The sequence below is a fragment of the Equus przewalskii genome, chromosome 14 (assembly GCF_037783145.1).
Source record: "Equus przewalskii isolate Varuska chromosome 14, EquPr2, whole genome shotgun sequence".
Classification (NCBI taxonomy): domain Eukaryota; kingdom Metazoa; phylum Chordata; class Mammalia; order Perissodactyla; family Equidae; genus Equus; species Equus przewalskii.
In genome coordinates this window covers 78069733-78075987 of record NC_091844.1, presented here as the reverse complement: position 1 = coordinate 78075987, position 6255 = coordinate 78069733, and the positions used below count along the sequence as shown (strand labels likewise).

Sequence of the window (6255 nt, the reverse complement as noted above, 5' to 3'; positions counted from 1 at the left end):
AAATCAATGAGTGGGGGCCGGCTGGGTGGCACAGAGGTTAAGTGCACAGGTTCCGCTTCGGTGGCCTGAGGTTCTCTGGTTGGGATCCTGGGTGCGGACATGGCACCACTTGGTAGGCACCATACTACGGTAGGCGTCCCACATATAAAGTAGAGGAAGATGGGCACAGATGTTAGCTCAGGGCCAGTCTTCCTTAGCACAAAGAGGAGGATTGGCAGCAGATGTTAGCTCAGGGCTAATCTTCCTCAAAAAAAAAGAAAAAAAAAATCAATGAAGAAATGAGAGATGGGTGAGGACCAGGGATGGGTGGGGCTAAGACATGGGCAGTGGGACCAAGTGAGGCTCAGATGCAGAATGCCAGTGCCAGGTATCTACATTACTTGGAAATAAAAAGAGATTTTTACGCCCTGTCCAAACGTTTTCTCTACGTAGTCTGGCTTTGAAATTGTCATGTTAAGCAGAGACCAACTGACTTTGAAGGAAAGATCTGCCCTGCCATCGCCAAAGCTCAGTGTTGGGGACCAGAAGTTGGAGACTCCAGTCTGGGTTTCCCCTCTCAGCTCCCCCTAAGATCTCCATCTTCACTCAACTTTCTGAATCAGCTTCCTCCTCTGTCAAATGGAGATAACGCCAGCTTGCAGAATGGCTGAGGGAATTCACCAGCGAGGGCTGGCGGTAAGTGTGTGAAAATGTGCAAGGCCCCCAGGATCCTGCAGAGTGATGATTTAACACAGGCGTCTGGGGGAGAAAGCTCACCCTCCAGCAGAACGCTGACCACAGCCTGTCTCCACAGTGGACCCAAGTCACTCCCCACTCTGGGGGCAGAGTGACAAAGAAACAGCACATTTCTGTCTTCATCTGGAGTCCTTGGCAGAGGCCCGCCTCAGCTGGGGTTCAAGACAACACAGACTTGTGAGTAGAAAGCACTCTGACCAGGGCACTACAGCGGCTCGCACAAGCGTGGGCACGCAGGGCCAGGCAGGAGTGAGCCTTGGCGGGGGGCTGGGCAAGGATGAGCCCCATGGCGAAGGGCGCCCAGGGATGAAAAAGAGCCGCCCTCTCCCCCCTCCCCCCTCCGCCCCCCCCCCCCCCCCGCATCACGGCCCCCCCCACTCCGCAATTACATACGTAGCAAGTTTGAATGTCAACAGCTCCTTTCCAGGTTGTTTTTTTTCTTTCCTCAAGTAATACACCCCACCATGTCTTTCCTTGGCGGGCTCCTCCTTACCCCACGGGCGGAGGGGCACATAGTAGGCACTCAAGAAATATTTGCCCAGGGAGTGAATGGACGGTAATCCAGCACTAATCCCCTCTCTTCAGCTCCCCACCCCCAGGAAGAAATAAAAGATGTCCATTTGCGGCTCGGCCACATTCAGGCAAACTTCCATATTGCTGCCAAGTCCTGCCATCTGCCACCTCCGAGGTGCAGGTGCTGGGCAGCCTCGGCACCCACAAAGCCCGGCCGCAGGCACAAAGGCCCGATGTGCACTGATAATTGCTGCGTGTACAGCCCGCCGGCCGGCCAGGCTGCAGCAAGTTTGCTGGGTCTGCTGAGATTTGCATACAGATGGCCAGTCGGCCGCACGGCCGCCCGCCGCCACCGCGCCACCGCCGCCGCCCGCGCCCCGGGTGGAGCGGCCCGCAGCCCCTTTAGAAGTGCGCGCGGCTTTGACTGCAGCCTGAGCCCGAGAGAGGCCTCATTCTGCCTGCCCTGAATAGTCAGTCATTCAAGGGGCTGCTTTGAAATTTGAAAAGAGAGAGAGATTGAGAGAGAGAGTGTGAGAGAGACAGAGACTGAGAGAGATTGAGACAGAGACTGAGACAGATTAAGAGACAAAGAGAGACAGAGACGGAGAGATTGAGAGACAGAGAGAAAGAGATACAGAGACTAACAGAGACTGAAAGACAGAGAGATGGAGACAGATGGAGAGATAAACAGAGAGGGAGACAGCGAGAAAAGGAGACGGAGGAGGAGAAAAAAGCCAATTGTCTTCGAGACAGCGTTGCGGTGGGAAGGGAGCCGGGGTTTCCAGAACGTGAGGAGCCACTCGCACTGCGAGGAGACACGCGTGGAGACACGACCTCGGCCGTGGGACGTTCGCTCATTCCTGCTCCTGGTTGTCGGAGCAAGGGTTTTTCAGAGTCCCAGAGGTCCAGGACGCAAGGAGAGAGGGGCCCCGGGGGAAAGAAAGGCACCCTGTCACTTTGACATGTTAAAGGCAGGTTGCAGCTGTTTTGAAGCTTAGAAAAAGGAAAGAAAGAAAAAAATCCATGCACAAAAATTAATTTTAAAAATCACTGTAATAAAAAATAAACTCTAAAGGTTACGGGAGAAGCGTCTCCAAAGCAAGTCCTCGAACTCCCTGAAACTGCCCGCGGGCGCAGTCCTGGCTCCTCTTCGCCATCCGGTTCGGTCGGGAGTAGCCGCGGGCTGCGCAGCCAGGCCCGGACGGCGGCCCCGCAGCAGGTGCTGGGTCGGCAGCCGGCGACGCTGGGGAAGGACCCGCGGCGGCAGCGGCTGCTCCGCCCGCTCGGACCCGCGGCCGCGCCTGCGCAGCAGCGTCCTCCCGCCGCCTCGGCGGAGGACCGGGACAGACGAAGGAGAAAGGCGTCTTTGAACGCCTGTTGCCTCTCGTGTCCAAACTAAACGAAAGGGAAACAGAAAAGCAACAGGGAGGAGCTATTTCTCATTTTAAACCTGCTTCTGCCCCTGTCGTTTCTGCACGAGAAATGTGGGAGTCAGCCTCGACTTCTTCCCCTCTCTCCCTCCCAGCCCCCGGCACCCCCCCGCCCCCCGCACCCAAGCAGGCCCCAAACCTCGCGTCCCCAAACTCGAGCGCTGCCCGCCCCGCACCTGCCCCTTCTCCCGCCTCCCCATGGCTCGCCTGGACACCGGCACGGCTGCTCTCCTCCACCCGTAACTCCTCCTCCCCCCACCAGCCCGTCTCCCTCACTGCGGCCAGAATGTCCCAAACACCACGCAGTTGTCTCTCTCTTCCTTAAAACCATTCATTGACCCATGATGGTCGTCTAGAGAATAAAGACCAAGTTCTTTCGCTTGGCATGGAAACCCCCATGGTCCAGTTCCTGTTCCTGCTCCAGCCCCGACCCTCCCCGCCCTGTCCCGTGCCCCTCGATTCCATTCTAGTCTAGGCTGTTCCCCCCTGCCTCTTGGCTCCCGGGCGTGGGCCCTCTCCTATCCTGACAGCACGATGAAGGCTCCTTCCTTCCTCCCGCCCACCCTCCCTTCCTTCTTCCATCCCAGCAACAAACACGTTATTGATGCCAACACTACCACGCATGATATCAGGTGCTGAGGATGAAGAGATGCAGAGAGGAGCAATTCTGTCCTCCTCCACCTTTCCCCGGGCGGTGAAGGCAACGAGAGCAGGTCACAGTAGCATCTTCTGCTTTGGTACCGTCTCTTCCCCTTCCCCAGCTGGGACTGTGTCGTTTCTAGCCCCGTGTTTCCACGCTATGACTGTTTTTACATCAGAGGCAGATAGCCATGAACTCAAGACCAGCGAACTGCTAAACTGAAGGATATTCCTCAATATTTTTACCCTGCTTTTGACATCTGAAACCATGCCAGGAACTCGGGGAAGTCATTCATGGAGGATCAATTCTATAAAAAGGAAATTACTGACAATGTGAGCTAGATGTGAACACAGCTTTTATGATCTCTTTTTCCTTTGGCCGCCTGAAAAGCCAGAGCAAAATTCACATTAGAAGCTGTATTTCCTTCTTTCAACAGTCTTTAAGCTGAATGAACGAGACTGTGAGGTATTTGTGTGATTTTTAAAAAGAAATTAGCTCTGAAATTGTTAATATTTTCATGCTTATAAACACATCCTTCCTTGCTGACTCTCTCTGAATGACTCTATACCTGTTTTCACTCACTGCGAGTCTTGCATGGACTTTGGCTAAAAGCAATACAATATAAATATTTATTTCTTTTTTCTTTCTTTCTTTTTTTTTTTTGAGGAAGATCAGCCCTGAGCTAACATCTGCCGCCAATCCTCCTCATTTTCTTGCTGAAGAAGACTGGCCCTGAGCTAACATCCATGCCCATCTTCCTCTACTTTATGTGGGATACCTGCCACAGCATGGCTTGACAAGTGGTTCGTAGGTCGGCACCCGGATCCAGACTGGTGAACCTGGGCCTCTGAAGCAGAAGGTGCAAACTTAACTGTTGCACCACCGGGCTGGCCCCTAACCAGAAATGGAAAGATGTACTATAGTTAAATAACTGTCATGGGGAATAGACCTCCAAGGAAAATGGTTTCTTTGGGGGCTGAATCTGGGTGGCTTTTGGTAATGATAACCTTTCACTGGGTTTCAGCTTATTCCTTCATAACACAGCAATTGGAACACCTATTCCAAGGGTGGGGCATGAGGGTAGGGTGGCGTTGGGAATGAAAAATCATAAATATGAGAAAGCAATCTAAATATTGTAGGTGATTTCAGAGTGTTCACATTAGTCAGTTTGATCTCCTTTTCACCCTAACTTTGCATCATTATTGGAAACACACTGTGGTAAACATAGAGAAGAGAATCAAAGGCAGAGGAAAATGGCAACCCTGTTACTAGGAACGTGCTTTGGACTAGGTACTTAAGCTTGCTAAGCATCATTTGCCATAGCTTTAAAGATAATAACACCTACTTTCTAGTTTTTTTTAAGGATTAAGTGAAATAATGTATGCCTAATGCAGTATCTGGGAAATACTAGGTGCTAAAAAAGTAATTATTATTATTTTATTTATTATTGCCACGAAGGAAATTTTAAAGAGGTGAAATAAATTTATACACAGGTGGGATCTTTTACCCACAAGAAAGTATAAAAAAGAAACAATTAATTATTCTGCCTTAGCTGCCCTGTTTGTAACTGTACTTCCATTTATAACATTTCCTCTACAGCAATTTCACAAGCATAACGTTGTACTAACTTTATTTAGAGTGTGAAACGTTTTGTTCCTCTTTCCAAGTCACGTCAGGAGGCAATAAGCTATTGACGTATAATGTATTATAAGGCATCGTTCAGTTCAATTCAATTTAATTCTATTCAGCAGATGTTTCTAGAACGCAACAGACATTTCTAGAATAGCAAGCCACTATGATATGGGGAACATAGAGAAGAAGAGTATAAGTAATGTGTTTAGGAGATGTGAATGGATTCCTATAGGAACAGACTTGGGTGTCCGGTGCCCCTGACTCTGGATCCTGCCCTGTAACTTATTGCAAGGCCTTGAGCAAGTTATTTGGTTTCTTTAGGCTTTTCTTTCCTCAACTGTTAAAGGGAAAATAGCATCTTATCTTGCAGGGTTGTCATAAAGAGGAGAGTGGAGACAGGTAGGATGCCCAGCAATGAGGGCACAAGATCCTTGCAGGCCATTTTAAAGGATGGAGGGATGTGTTGAGGCCCTAAGAAGACTGGATGCTTTGTGAGTGGAGCCCTGGCAGCGGCGACTTCCCCCATCAATGGGCGTGGAGAGGGGTTCCCCTACTAGGAGGCTCTCCATGGCCTCTTCTCTCTGCTCCAGGCCAGAGGCTACCAGAGCCGTGGGCTGTGAGCCAGTGGCGATGACAGGTGTGGGCAAGGTGAGTCAGCTTTTCAGTGCCACACAGACCTGAGCTGCTCGGAAAATGAGGACCTCCGCAAGCCTCACTTTCCTCCTCTGACAAATGGGTAGAAAATGCCTCCTTGAACCACTTCACAGGGTGGTGCAAGAGCAATGCGACGACAGAGGAAATGGTTCTGTAAACAGTAAGTTGCTATACCGGTGCTAGAGGTTGTTACCAGTTCCCCAAAAAGGGAGGGAGGCACAGAGAAAATCCCATCAGTTAATGAGCTTCCAGAGTTCTGCGTCACTCTTGCAAGGGGATTTTATTATAATGAGTAGGGGAAGGAGCAAGTGCCATTCCAGTCTACAGCCTTTCCACTCCAAGTGTGATCCACGGACCAGCAGCATCAGCACCACCTGGGCGCTTGTTATAAATGCAGGGCCGTGGTCCCTACCCCGCACCTACCCAATCAGCACCTGCATTTTAACACAATACCCCACGAGTCATAGGCACATTAAAGTTTGAGGAGCATGGTCTCTAGGCCTTAATGTTAAAGAGAAAGAGTTGATGACAACGCGCTCAGCAGGAAATTAACCAGCGCTAGACAAGAAGTGCTGTGTCCCAGGAGGTGAAAGGCCATGTGACCTGCACACACCTTTGATCCTTTAGAGTTGCTTGGGACAGTGTCAGAAC

At 50.9% G+C, this 6255-nt stretch overlaps 1 long non-coding RNA gene across 1 annotated transcript; it reads right to left on the bottom strand.

The window, feature by feature from the left end:
• Positions 1–2282: 2282 nt before the first annotated feature.
• LOC139075642 (uncharacterized) lies at positions 2283–3532 on the bottom strand. The gene is made up of 2 exons (XR_011526254.1): positions 3296–3532; positions 2283–2643 (listed from the first exon to the last, which is right to left on the bottom strand). It is a non-coding gene; the product is annotated as an uncharacterized lncRNA (long non-coding RNA).
• Positions 3533–6255: the final 2723 nt, after the last annotated feature.